The sequence below is a fragment of the Hylobates moloch genome, unplaced genomic scaffold (genome assembly GCF_009828535.3).
Source record: "Hylobates moloch isolate HMO894 unplaced genomic scaffold, HMol_V3 SCAFFOLD_6, whole genome shotgun sequence".
Classification (NCBI taxonomy): Eukaryota; Metazoa; Chordata; class Mammalia; order Primates; family Hylobatidae; genus Hylobates; species Hylobates moloch.
Genome location: NW_026652281.1, coordinates 156,516,801 through 156,531,907, shown reverse-complemented (window position 1 = coordinate 156,531,907; position 15,107 = coordinate 156,516,801). Strand labels below are relative to the sequence as shown.

General features: G+C 48.5%; 1 pseudogene; it reads left to right on the top strand.

The window, feature by feature from the left end:
• The first annotated feature begins 1,886 nt into the window (after window positions 1–1,886).
• On the top strand, window positions 1,887–14,998 carry LOC116471956 (histone PARylation factor 1-like; annotated as a pseudogene).
• Window positions 14,999–15,107: the final 109 nt, after the last annotated feature.

Here is a 15,107-nt window from a genome sequence, read left to right as displayed (position 1 = left end):
GACCTCGTGATCCGTCGTCCGCCTTGGCCTCCCAAAGTGCTGGGATTACAGGCGTGAGCCACCGTGCCCAGCCTGAAACCCCGTCTTTACCAAAAATATAAAAAATTAGCCTGGTGTGGTGGCACACGCCTGTAATCCCAGCTACTTGGGAGGCTGAGGCAGGAGAATCGTTTCAACCCAGGAGACGGAGGTTGCAGTGAGCCGAGATTGTGCCGCTACACTCCAGCCTGGGCGACAGAGCTGGACTGTCTAAAAACGATAGAGATCATGTTGGTAACTAGTAGCTTCAACAGAGCAACAAGCTAAACCATAAGCCAGCCAATTTACCAGATAGAACCATGGAGAAAAGCAGCCACGAAGAGCCCTCCTGGGGTCAGAATGAACCTCAAAGACTGGCCTGGAACACTGCCCCTGCGGAGGCACCTGCATTTAATTGAATCAAACTGTGGAGAAATGTTGGTCCTAGGACCTTGTCATCATCCAGAGCAATCATCCAGCAATTGGTGGCGCCTAACAGCTGGTGCGAGACCAACAAAGGCAGACAGTTAACAGAATTATGAGGGAAAGGGACAGCCAAAGAGAGCCCTGCTAAAGCCACCGCCACCCCAGGATGACTGTGGGCACGCCCAAGGCTCCCTCTGAGGAGCACCATCAGAGGCATCACCTTGCAGGTGAAACAGACTGCGTTAAAATAGCCCAGTTAAGTCTCATGCGTTTCCCTGACACGTGGCCTGCACCTGAGGCCTTTGCTCTCTATTTTTTGCCAATTTACCAGTAAAACTTTACTTACCAAAACAGGCAGCCAGCCTGTGGGCAATAGCTTACTGATTTTTTTAAATACTGCCTTGTTTATCCTGATTCCCTCCCGTGCCTTGGCATCCCTGGGAAGTTGCTTACTTAAAGGCCAAGGGGCCAGGGGTGGTGGCTCACGCCTGTAATCCCAGCACTTTGGGAGGCCGAGGTGGGCGGATCACGAGGTCAGGAGTTTGAGACCAGCCTGGACAACACGGTGAAACCCCGTTTCTACTAAAAATACAAAACTTAGCCGGGCATGGTGGCACACGCCTGCACTCCCAGCTACTCAGGAGACTGAGGCAGGAGAATCGCTTGAACCCGGGAGGCGGAGGTTGCAGTGAGCCGAGATCTCACCACTGCACTCCAGACGCGGCGAAACTCCGTCTCAAAAAAACAGAGGCCGAGGCCGCAGCCGGCCCGCGCCGAACCGCCAGGGGGCGCCCTCCCTCCGGCACCGCCCACTCAACCCGGCAGAAGTCCGGGGCACGGGGGGCCCCTGAAGCCGCGCTGCGCGTCCCGAACGCTGGGCATCAGATTCGATCCTTCACCCTCCTCTGGCGACAGCCCTCCTCCCCACCCCGCCCCCATCCATTGCCCACAAACCTGTGTCCCTTTCTCCGCCGAGATGCCGTGGGATCTGGTCGCTCCTTCCCCTCACGGAGCCCTCCCTCCCCCAGGCCGGGACTCAGCTGCCCCCACCTCCTGAGGTGTTTCTCCCGTTTTGATTTTAGCGCAGGCCTCGCAGCATGAAAGCCTGACCTAAAATCAAAGCCGATTATAGTTCCTGCTCCCAAACAATCCTCCCTTCAGCCGGACCTGAGCTTCCTGAGAGCCCGCGGGTGAGCTGCAGGGAGAGCCCTGGCGACCCCTGCGGGGGATGTGGGTGAGAAAGCGCCTCACTCACCTCCCGCGCAAAATGCCGGAGAGACCAGAAAACGCAGCCATCGAGGTGAGCAATATTTTAATGCCATGTTTTTAAAAGTTAAGGAAAAAGTCCATGAACAAAATATCAACATTTTAAATAAAGACAGGATTGGATTTTTTTTTTTTTTTTTTTTGACAGAGTCTCTCCCTGTCGCCCAGGCTGGAGTGCAGTGGCGCCATCTCTGCTCACTGCAACCTCCGCCTCCCGAGTTCAAGCGATTCTCTCGCCTCAGCCTCCCGAGTAGCTGGGAATACAGGCGCCCGCCACCATGTTTGGCTAATTGTTTGCATCTTTAGTAGAGACGGGGTTTCACCATATTGGCCAGGCTGGTCTCGAACTCCTGACCTCGTGATCCTCCCACCTCATCCTCCCAAAGTGCTGGGATTTCAGGCGTGAACCACCATGCCTGGCCGGATTGGAGGCGTGTAAAAAAAAAAAAAAAAAAAAAAAAGGCTGCAGAATGGTCGGCGGTGGCAGGAAGCGCAGGCCTGGCAGGGAGGGGCCTGTGAAAAAACGGTTGATGCGAAGAAAAGTAAATTCTATGAAGCTGATGTGGTCTTCAACAAGAAGTAGAAAATCATTATAAGCTCTCTTCCCCTGAAGATTTCGATCGTTTCTGGAAGTTCTTTGAAGAACTTGATCCTGAAAAGCCAGCTGATCACTTTCTGCAAGCCTCAGACTTCAGTTAGTTGGTCCTTATGATATCCTTGCTGGAAAACATAAAACGAAAAAAATTCAACAGCCCTGGATGTTAACCTTCACTGGAGGTTTTACTACGATCCTCCTGAGTTCCAGACTGTTATTACCGGAGATAATAAAACTCAGAACCACATGGGGTACTTCAGGGATTCTACTGATGAGCTTCCTGCATATGTTGGTATAAATGAAGCAAAGAAAAAGTGTACAATTGTTCCAAATGGAGATAATGTATTTGTGGCAGTCAAATTATTTTTGATGAAAAAACTTAAAGAAGTAACGGATAAAAAGAAAACTAGGCCAGGCGCAGTGGCTCACGCCTGTAATCCCAACACTTTGGGAGGCTGAGGCGGGCAGATCACCTGAGGTCGGGAGTTTGAGACCACCGTGACCAACATGGAGAAACCCCATCTCTACTAAAAATACAAAATTAGCCGGGTGTGGTGGCGCATGCCTGTAGTCCCAGCTACTCGGGAGGCTGAGGCAGGAGAATCGCTTGAACCCGGGAGGTGGAAGTTGCAGTGAGCCAAGATCGCACCATTGCACTCCAGCCTGGGCAAGAACAGTGAAACTCCGCCTCAAAAAACAAAAAAAAAGAAAATGAATCTCTTGAAAAACATAGACGAAAAACTCACAGAAGCAGCCAGAGAAATGGGGTCCTCACTGGAACAGAGAACCACGAAGATGAAACAGATAAGAAAGTTGTGACGAAGGCCTTTCATGGTGCAGGCTTGGCTGTTCCAGCAGATAAAAATGATGTTGGGTACAGAGAACTCCCTGAAACAGATGCTGACATCAAGAGAATTTGCAAGACAATAGTTGAGGCTGCAAGTGAGGAGGAGAGACTGAAAGCTTTTGTTCCCATTCAGGAAATGATGACTTTTGTGCAGTTTGCTAGTGATGAATGTGATTATGGCACAGAGCGTGAGTTGGGAGTGCAGCTCTTTTGCTATGGCTCACATTATTTTCATAAAGTTGCTGCCCAGCATTTACCTCTTGCATAGAATCTGTTGACGAGGAATCTGCAGAAATTACTGAGGATCATTTGGCAAACAGAAGTAAAGAGAACATAGAGCAACTTGCTGCATGAGTGAGGTGGCTTTGTTTGGTGTACAGTATTTCAAAGGATTAGTATTAAACTTGTGATTTTTGTTTTGTTTTTAAGGAATATAAAAAATAAACATTTACTACAAACATAATTAAAGAAAAAAAAGAGAAAAGGCAAAGGAGGAGAAAATCGAGAAGGTAAGGGCATCTCCTTCCCCATGGGTCAGGATGGTACCAGGCAATGCAGCTCTACACAGACAGCACCCACCCAGAACCCACTGCCTTCACACAGTCCCCTCCCTTCATGAAGTTAGCATAAGCACACCAGCTGGTCTACGATGTCATCTCATCTCCTGTTCCAGTCAGGGGTTCAGGCTTAAAGCAACCAGCCCTGGCATTTCCTTGTTGACTCTATTCGTCCAGAGTGGTTGGGCAGGTATCAAAATTGGCTGAAGGCCAGGTGTGGTGGCCCTTGCCTGTAATCCCAGCACTTTGGGAGGCCAAGGCAGGAGGATCTCCTGAGCCCAGGATTTGAGAGCAGCCTGGGCAACATAGAGAGTCCCCATCTCTACCAAAGGAAAAAAAATGGCTGAAGATGAGAATTTTTTTTCTGCCATTAAGGGAATGCTTTCTCTATCCCCATCTAGTAGGAATGAAGAAGTGCCTTGCTCCAGTTGTGCTGGCATTTATCTTGCAGCTGTGAGAGAAGACGGCCCTGGGGACAAAGCCTGTGAAAGGCCACGCAGCCTGTCCAAAACCCTTTCTTCCCCTGGATCCCCTTCTCAAGGAAGTCCATGTCAGTGAGGGTTTCTGTTACTTGCAGCCCAAGGCATCCCAATGGCCCCCAATGGGTGTCTCTCATCGCAGCCTGGGATGCTCCTGGCGTGCCCCAGGTGATGCTGGAGAGACTCCTGACTCAGCTCAGGGGCAGGGCAAGCCACATCTGTCACAGGGGAACAAGTGTGCCTGTTACTCTCGCTACCCAGATCTATGTGCCTTATACCTATAAGCGCATCCCAATTTTCCTTGGGAAACCCTCCAGACACCAACCAATTCTGGCATCAGCTGGGTGTCCTACGATTCAATCTGATTCTGACACTAACTACCCGGAGTTGGCTTGACACTCCATAGGGTTTAGTCCCGTAATACTGGCCTGTCTTCAGGTGCCAAGTTACCCACACTTTGGTCTGACTTTGCTACAAAGTCAGGGGTTCCCACAACCTGCCCCACTTCAGGTTCTATAATTTGCTAGAATGACTCACAGCACTCAGGAAGGCACTCACCTTACTCTTACCATCATAAAGGATACAACTCAGGAACCCCCAAATGGAGGAGATGCACAGGGCGAGGGATGAGGAAAGAGGCCTGGAGCCCCCGTACCCTCTCTGGGTGCATCCCCTTCCCAGCAGATCAGTGGGTTCACCAACCCAGAAGCTTGGAGGCTTCATTACCTGAGCCTTGGCCAGTGGAGACTGATTCAGTCTCCAGCTCCCCACCCCTCCCTAGAGATTGGGGGTTGGGGCTGAAAGTCCCGACCCTCTAAATACATGGCTGGTTCCTCTGGCAACGAGCCCTCGTCCTGAAGCTATCTAAAATCATTATCAGACATTATCACCATTATCAGAGATTCCAGGGGTTTCAGGAGTTATGTGCCAAGAAGCAGGGACCAAGACCAATATTTATTTTTTATTATACCATGCTCTCCATTCTCAGTCCATGGGGCTGGGTCAAGGGCTCCTCCCCCTCAGCCTCTAGGAAGAAACACATGGTCTGGTCCATTGGAGCATTTTATTGAGCTGGTCCAAGTGGCTGGCTTAATGGGACTCACGACATGAGATAAGCCACTGAGGCTCAGAATACAGAATGGAAAGTCCTTTAAAAAAGAGAAAGCATTTGTGTCCTGCTGTGCCCTGCTGGGATTCTGAGAGGGCAGAACATTCCTCCTGAAGGTGCTGGGATGTGCTGGGGGTCATCTTGTACCCACACAGGGAGAGCCACCTGAGAACAAATGAAGGCAACCCAGGGGAGAGCAAGGTTGAGACAGGGGCAGAGGGAGCCCAACATTGATGATATCTTTTGAGCGCGTGGATTCAGTTGTGCCTTAGGTCAGACCCATTAAATTCTCCTCCCGCTTGAGCTGGGCTTCACATACTTGCAACCACCATGGCGCTGATCAGTGCCTGCCACCCTTAGTTTGCAGGGCCATCAGATTGCTTAAGGGCCCTCCCCAACTGCCCTCTTCACTCTTAGCTGAAAATCCTAAGTTCTAGATTTTCAGAGTTGGGGCCCTTCCATCAGGAGGAGCTCCCTTCTCTAGGATAGGCCTAATTTGGGAGTGTTTTAAAATGAGTACATGGGAAATTTCAAGAGGCCAAGACCCCAGAGCCCAGCCTTGGCGTATTTCAGTGCTCCCTCCCCTTTGTCTCTTCCTCCATCAGTTACGGCTGCATTCAGATGCAAATTACAGCAAATCTTTCACAGGAGGGTTTAAACAAAGAAGTGCAGAAGAATGCGCCAGGCTGGCTGAGCCCTGGCTCAGCTCAGGGGCCCAGGCTCCCTTGTCCGTCTCCACTGCCCTTAGTGCATGGCTTCTGTCCTCAGGACCCCATGTGGCAGGAAGAAGGGGAAATACAGCACAGCTGACCTCCCAGCCCGTGCATTGCCCAGAACCTCTGCAGGCTGGAATGTGCTGTGGGGAGCGGGGGTGCGAGTGGGGAGGATCTTCGATTGTTTGCTACTGTATTCCAAGTACCTAGAACTGCTGCTCCATAAAAATGTGCTGGATGAACGAGTGGGTGGATGAACGGATGGATGCCCATACAGGCAAACTGAATTTTTACCTCCTACAGCCTCTACTGTGGAGTCAGGCGTGGGAGAAGTGATGAGCATTGAGTGGCCCCTTAAGGCATCTGTCACTGTTCCTCACGCTGACATGTGATCTCTTGACATCTTGTCACCTTCTACAGGTGGAGTCTCTTTTTGTTTGTTTGTTTGTTTGAGATGGAGTTTCACTCTTGTTGCCCAAGCTGGAGTGCAGTAATGCGATCACGGTTCACTGCAACCTCCGCTTCCTGGGTTCAAGCTGTTCTCCTGCCTTTAGCCTCCCAAGTAGCTGGGATTACAGGTGCCTACCACCATGCCCAGCTAATTTTTTGTATTTTTAGTAGAAACGGGGTTTCACCGTGTTAGCCAGGCTGGTCTCGAACTCCTGACCTCAGGTGAACCACCCGCCTCGGCCTCCCAAAATGTTGGGGTTACAGGCGTGAGCCACCGCGCCTGGCAAGAGATTTCTCTTGTCATCTATCTGAGCCAATCTGGAACTCTCAACCCCCACCAAACTTTTTTAGAATATTCTTGTTGTTGTTGTTTGTATTTTGTTTTCTTTTGAGACAGGGTCTCACCCAGTCGCCCAGGCTGGAGTGCAGTGGTACAAACACAGCTCACTGTAGCTTCAACTTCCTGGGCTTAAGCAATCTTCCTGCCTCAGCCTCCAGAGTAGCCGGGACACCACAATGCCCAGCAAATTAGTTTATGATTTTTTGTAGAGATGGGGGTCTTGCTATGCTGTTCGGGGTGGTCTTAAACTCCTGGCCTCAAGTGATCCTCCCGTCTCAGCCTCCCAGAGCACTGCAATTACAGGGGTGAGCCATTGCACCCAGCCCTCCTGAGAACTTGTACCTTTCTGCTGGGATCTGGCAAATGCATAATACTAGTAACAGCTATTCATCTGGAAGAGGGGGTGGCATGGCTCATCCTCTAGGCTTAACCTTGGGAAGGAGTTTGAGGGTCCTGGGATTTTTAAAGTTTCCCTTTGTACTTTCTAGTCCTCGTTCATACATATGGACTTGTTCCACATTTTGGCAACCAGAGATTTATTTGTATCCTGCTTTTGCACTAAACAGAACATCATAAGTGTTCTTCACGTTGCCACAGCCTGTTCGATATATTAATAGCTGCATAACCATCCTCAAATTTGTTGCACCACAATTTGCTTAACAAATAAAGGAGTTTATTTCCAACTTTTTGTCCCTGTAGCTAATGCTACAGTAAATATCCTTATGCACATAGTTTGTTTGTTTTCTCTTGTGTTTAATGTTGGCTTAAAAGTTTCCTGGACGCTGGTGTCAACTCTAGGCTGGCAACTTGCATTGCCCACCCACCTGAATCCCCAGGCTGCTGGTCATGGAAAAGCTTCTGGGTCTCTCATGTCAGACTCTCGGCTGACCACAAATGATCTGCACATTGTCCCCTACCTGGAAGACATGTTTGAGAGAGAGGATCGAAACCCCACCTCTAATTCTGAAAGAAACCAGCCAGCGTTCACCTGGCAGGAAGTAGGATCAGGGGATCTGCATGGGCTTCCCCCTGCAGCAGACGGAGGCTGCCCTTGCCTGCCCTTTGCCCACTGAACTATTTTGGCCCTGGGAGGGGACCCATTCCTCCTCCATCAGATACTCTCTTGGCAGAGCTGACAGTCAACGGGTTCGAGTTTCTACAGTCAAGGGGCAGGCATCTGATCCAAGGTAGGAAGCTTGTGTTCTTCCCTGAGGAACCCAGCACTGGCTTTGCCCGACAGCAGCACCCTCATGGAACCCCTTGGTTCCAGCTACCCCAACCCCCAGAGCTGCCTGAGGGCTGTCCTTTCTGAGCCTAGCCCTGCTACCCTCCCTCTGAAAAGTGAAGCCGGCTAGGCTTCTGGGTGGGGTGGGGACTTGGAGAACTTTTGTGTCTAGCTAAGGGATTGTAAACACACCAATCAGTGCTCTGTGTCTAGCTAAAGGTTTGTAAACGCACCAATCAGCACTCTGTAAAAACGGACCAATCAGCACTCTGTAAAATGGACCAATCAGCACTCTGTAAAATGGACCAATCAGCAGGACGTGGGTGGGGGGCCAAATAAGGGAATAAAAGCTGGCCACCCATGCGGCAGCGCCAACCCGCTTGGGTCCTGTTTCACCCTGGGGATGCTTTGTTGTTTCCCTCTTTGCAATAAATCTTGCCACGGGCTCACTGGGTCAGGCACTGCATTTATGAGCTGTTACACTCACTGGGAAGGTCTGCAGGTTCACTCTTGAAGTCAGTGAGACCACCAACCCACCGGGAGGAACGAACAATTCTGGACTCACCACCTTTAAGAGCTGTAACACTCACTGCGAAGGTCTGTGGCTTCACTTCTGAAGTCAGGAAGACCACGAACCCACCAGAAGGAAGAAACTCTGGACACATCTTAACATCTGAAGGAACAAACTCCGGACACACTATCTTTAAGAACTGTAACACTCACTGAGGGTCCGCAGTTTCATTCTTGAAGTCAGGGAGACCAAGAACCCACCAGAAGGAACCAATTCCGGACGCACTTGCAGCCAGATGAGTGGCTCTGCAGCCTTCCAAAGGAGCCTCTTTCCGTGCAAGCTGGACCAAGTCTGTTTCTCCTGCCCATGAGCATAAGGGTCTTTCTGGATACCCCAGGTCCCCTGGTGGAGGGCCCCTCAGGAATCCAACGATCACCACTACAGGTCAGCCTCAGCACCAGCACTCAGACGCAGGGGTGGCCGGCCTCAGGCCTCCTCAGCCCAGCCCCATGGCCTCTCGCTCAGCTCTTTGTGGCTCAGTCATTCATCACTCTGATCAAACCCATCTTGACAATGGACAAAGCAATACCTTCGATCCTGCTTTTTAGCAACCATCCTGGCAGCGTGTGACTGTTCAGCATCCCAAAGGCAGGACCGGGTCAAGGACCCACCCGAATTCCTGGACAGAGCTCGACTGTCAGCCTGAGGCTTCCTGGGCTGGGCCAAATGCAAGGAAACCCAGGGGTCCTCTGCATCCTGAGCCTGGCGCCAACCTGCAGTAGCAACATGAGTGAGACCCAGGCGCCTGCCAGGACTGGGCTTACACCCCAGAGACGCCACCACTCCTCATCTGCTGGACAAAGAGCTTACTTCTCTGAGATTCAGTTTCCAGATCTGCAAAATAGGTGTAACAATCCCCATGTCTGACCATCTGCAGGAAGATCAAATTCTTGTCTCTGGAACATGACAGCTTCCAAATCTGAGCCATTCTGTCGCTTCTCTTGGGTCAATTGGGGTTTTCACAGTGTCACCCCATCAGACTGTCACTAACATGGCCTGAGAGCCCTGGGCTCAGGGGGACTGCCAGCATGGCAGGTTTCCCTCCCCGTACTCCTGCCATTACTTCCCTAATGAGACCATCCCCCAGAGAAGGGAAAGGAGGGCAGTTTCGTTCCTTTAGTGGAGACTCTCAAAGGTGAGGAGCCTGGGCTAGCTTCATTTTTTTGAGGTTCTTGGTATGCTACAAATGAAAAGGTTGCAGTGATTGTGGTATAATTTCAGTGTTCTCACAACAAATTAGAACACAGCATATTTGTGGTGTTGACAGGACAACTGCAGAACTCAGTAGATTTCCTGGTGAGTTCTGAGTGGTGCAGTCCTAGGGCAGGATACAAGCTTTGGGTCTCAGGATGGCTGTCCACTTCTGCTGGATCTGGGGTGCACCCTTGAAGTCCGAATTTCTAGAAAAAGACATAAACCCCCTGCAGAACTTTCACGGGATCCCATTCAAATAAAACAGGGTGGAGGGACATGTTGACATGTTTGGAAATACCTGAATAAGGGTGGGATATGGGATTATTTAAGGGAATTCATTGTTCATTGTCCCGGCCATGCTAGCATGGAAGAACAGCCCAAAGGGTCATAAGATAGTTCGGGAAAGAGCTTTACAAGTCAAAGTGGCAGAGCAGCAGGTCCCCAACACTTTTGACACCAGGGACCAGGTTTAGTGGAAGACAATTTTTCCATGGACTGGGATCAGGCTGGGGGTGGTTTTGAGATGATCCAAGCACATTACATTTATTGTGCACTTTATTTCTATTATTATTACATTGTAATATATAATGAAATATTATACAACTCACCATAATGTAGATCAGTGGGAGCCCTGAGCTTGTTTTCCTGCAACTAGACAGTCCCGTCTGGGGGTGATGGAGGACAGTGACAGATCATCAGGCATTAGATTCGCATAAGGAGCGCACAGCATAGATCCCTTGCACGCACAGTTCACAACAGGGTTCACGCTCCTGTGAGAATTGAGTGCTGCTGCTGATGATATGACAGGAGGGAGAGCTTAGATGGTAACGTGAGCAACGGGGAGCAGCTGTAGATACAGATGAGGCTTCACTCACTCACTTACCGGCCTGCGCTGTGAGGTTGGGGACCCGTCAGATACAGCATTTATGACCACATGATAACCACGGCTGAACCCAGGTGGTGGGATACACAGCTGCTTCATTGTACCAATCTTTCAACTTTTTCATATGCTTGAAATTTTTCATTAGAAGCGAGTAAATTTTTTGGATTGCTAATGCAAATATGTTGTAGATTCTTCTAAATCAAATGCCATTACATCATGTCCTGATGGCAGTGGGCACCCGGTGCCTGCGAGTGCCTGCTCTGGGGATGCCTGTGGGAGGGTGGTGTTTCAGTTATCACCCGGGCTGAACCCTTCACAGACCTCACCTCTCTAGCAACAAGTCACAGGGAATGGGGTAACTACAGCAGCCACATGTTCCAGGCATCTGTCCTCTGATTTGCATCTGGCAGAGCTAGAGAGGCAGAGGTCATCATCTCCACTTCACAGAGAGAAACTGACCCCAAAGGGACAAGAACTTGCAGAGATCACAGAGCTGACTCGTGGCCAAGTGGGAATTTGAACCAATGGCATTCTGGTAAACCACTGTAAAAATAAGAAAGAGGGGGAGGGGGAGGGAAGGCAGGCCTGATTTGTAGTGTGTGCCAATTTCCGTGGTATAAATACTACCTTACTGCCATGGCTGGTTTCAAAGTACGAATGTTTAACAACCGGCTTGCAGAATTTCTGAATATTTAATAATTGGCTCTAGCACAGCATCGATCTAAACCCAGGCCTAGGCGTCTGTCCCTTGAGCTCCTCTTCCGTTTTCTGTCCTTTGCACACCAGTTGCATAATTTCACCACATCTGTGTTCTACCTGTTATTTATTAAATAGTTTTAAGACACCTCACTTCTTAAAAGCAGGTGGCGTGACTATCATTGAAAGCTAAATCACTTGCTATGAAGTAGAAGCTTATATTAAAGTGAACGTTTATTTTTTTAAATTAAAAAATGTTCTTTGTACTTATTAAAGCTCCTAAGGAGAGTCCCAAAATACCCTTGCCATGTGCTTGCCCTGGCGACCCACTCTGGGGACCTGGAGCCTGTCTCTTGGCCTTCTGTGAACGGCTTCTCAATGGATTCTTTTGTTTTGAGATGGAGTCTTGCTCTGTTGCCCAGGCTGGAGTGCAGCCTCCACCTCCCAGGTTCAAGCAATTCTCCTGCCTCAGCCTCCAGAGTAGCTGAGATTACAGGTGCATGCCACCATACTCAGCTAATTTTTGTATTTTTAGTAGCGACGGGGTTTCACCATGATGGCTAGGCTGGTCTCGAACTCCTGGCCTCAAGTGATCTGCCCGCCTTGGCCTCCCAAAGTGCTGGGATTACAGGCGTGAGCCACCATGGCTGGCCCTCACTGAATTCTTCACAAGGCAAATTCAGCAAATCTGATGTGAATGTGAAAAAGGTCAGCCAGTATCAGAAGCATCTCTTGTATGGTTGATGTCTCCATAGAGCCCTTCACCCACAGCATCTCTGAGGACTTTAGGGTCTATAAGGAACACAGCCTCTCCTGGACAGCCTGCTCCATGGAGTTGGACTGGGTTTCTGCAGTGGGTTTACCTGCAGCCACAGCTGGGGTGGGGTTTCATAATTACCAGCAGTGGAAGCAGCCAGCATAGATGGAGACTTATGAGGAACAGGAGCAGGAGGTGGAAGTGGGGAGGGAAGACACAGATAAAAGAGGCTCAGGTGGGGAGGAAGGGGGCAGCTTGAAAAGATGGCGCCAGTGCCTACCAACACTGAACACATGCTTGCGTATGACACATCATCCCACTCCAAAGGACACTCTCGGAGATGCAGACACATCCCCACCGAGAGGCATGTAGGCTTCATAACGGCTTGATCCATCACATTCACAAACGAAAATCAATATGAATGCTCATCCACAGGAAAATAGATAAATCAACAGTGGAATACTATACAGCAAACAAAAAGAGCAAACTATAACTACACACACAAAAACACAAAATCTCACAGACATAGGTTAAGAAAAAGAAACAGGACACCAAAGATTCCGTATTGTGTGATTCTATTTACATTATATAAAGTTCAACAACAGGCAAACTAATCAATGGTAACAGAAATCAGAATAGTAGCTGGGTATGGTGGTGCACACCTGTAGTCTCAGCTACTCGAGAGGATGAGGTGGGAGCATCGCTGAGTCCAGGAGTTCAAGACTGCAGGAAGCCATGATTGCACCACTACACTCCCGCCTGGGTGACAGACTAAGACCCTGTCTCTAAAGAAAGAAGAAAATAAATCAGAATGGTGGGGTGCTCACGACTGAGAAGCTCAGGGAAACTTTCAGCAGTGCTAGTAATGTTCTCCATCTTCATCTAGATAATGGGTAAAGGGTGTTTCCACCTCATAAAAAACGTTTTTAGTTGTACACATAAAATTTTTGCACTTTATGTATGTTGTATTGCAATATAAAAAATTAATAAATGTATGAAAGAAGTAAAAAAAAATATAGTGCTGGGTGAAGAGGATCAGAAACAGAATGACATCAATAACCCAATACAGTTTAATAATTAAAAAGCACATGCACATTAAGCAACAACACACATTTTGCAAGAACACAAACAAAAGAGACACATGAAGCACACTAAAATGGTTCCCTATGGGTCAAGGAATGGGAGTGAGAAATAGTGATAAAAGGGAACATGTCAATAATGAAATAAGAGCAGGGCCTTCCTAGGACCCGTGGGGATTATGTGCCATTCAAGAAAGAAAAGGAAGAGGAGGAGAAAGAGGAGTTGGACTTTGCGAAATCTGGGCAACCCACTGGGGTTTGTAGCACTGTCCAGGGAACCCCCACTTGGTCTTTGATTGCTGGCGTCCCAAACTCTGTGCAGCATGCTTTACACACACACATTACCCTGTCTGCTGTCCTGGGAGGGCAGACATTGGTCACAGAGGAGACAGATCTTCTCCTGAAGGACTGAAGCTCTTACGGGGCCTGGATGTGGGAGGCTGGCAGCTCGGGCCCCACTGGAGTTCTGGGGAGAAGGGGAATTTGAGCTGGGGCTTACAGGTGACCTAGGATTTATTGTAGGCTGAGAAATGGACACAGAGGCAGGGGAATGTGGTGTGTGATGGAGTCAGGGAAATAACCCCATTAAGGAAAAAGGTTCATGGGCAGCTCATTCACAGGCCAGCGTGGGCCAGAGCCAGACTGTGGCACACATCCTCCGTGAGACCTGCCATGTCCGATAAAACCACTCATGTTTTCATTTAACCAACACTTTTAATTAATTCACTTTTTTTCTTAAATGTTTTAAAAGATAGCATTGTGTAAAGATATACAAATGGCCAATAAGCACATGAAAAGATGTTCAGCACCACTGATCATTAGGGAAATGCAAATCAAAACCATAATGAGCTACCACCTAATACCCATTTAGATGGCTACTACTTTGAAAAAGAAATAGAGAAGTGTTGGCAAGGATGGGAAGAAACTGGAACCCTTGTGCAGTTGGTGGGAATGTAAAATGGGGCAGCTACTATTAAAAAAACAGTAGGGCAGTTCCTGAAAAAAATTAAGCATAGAATTACCATTAGATCTGGTAATTCCACTTCTGAGTATATACACAAAAGAACTGAAAGCAGGAAGGGATATTTATACGCCCAATGTTCATAGCATCATTATTCACAATAGCCAAACAGTAGAGGCAACCAAGTGTCCTATGATGAATGGAAAAACAAAGTGTATTATATACATACAGTGGAATGGATGAATGGCTAAAAAAAAACTTGGAATATCCATACAATGTGATATGATTCAGCCTTAGCAAAGGAGGAAATCTGATACGTACTTCAACAGAGGTGAGCCTCAAGGACATCACGCAAAGCAAGATAAGCTACTCACAAAAGGACAAATACTATATGATTCCACTTACGCGGGTAACTAGAATCATCAAAATCATAGAGACAGAAAAGAAGAATGGTGGTTGGGGAAGGGGGAACGTTTAATGGGTGCAGAGTTTCAGTTTTACAAGATGGAAAGAGTTCTGGAGATGGATGGCGAAGGTTACACAACGATGTGAATGTATTTAATGCCACTGATCCATACGCTTAAAAATGGTTAAGATAGACAATTTTATGTTATGTGTATTTTACCACAATATTTTAAAAGGTAGCGTTATATCACTATTATAAATGAAAAACTTCTTGTCTCCCTAAGGTCTCCTTAAAACCTTGAGGTCTCCTTAAAAGACAATGCCACTCCCAAGTACAGGCTGGTGTGAATGTCGCCGTACATGCTGGTGCGTGATGAGGCTGTGCACCGAGACCTCATCTTGCTTTATTTAAAGGGGAGATCAGCAAGTGCCAGGGAAGTGTTAAAAGTGCTCTGGAGCCAACTTTCTCCTTGACAAATTCAGAAGGGTTGAGAGAGCCACTTCCTCCCCACCTGATTAACAAAGTGGTGCTTGTGA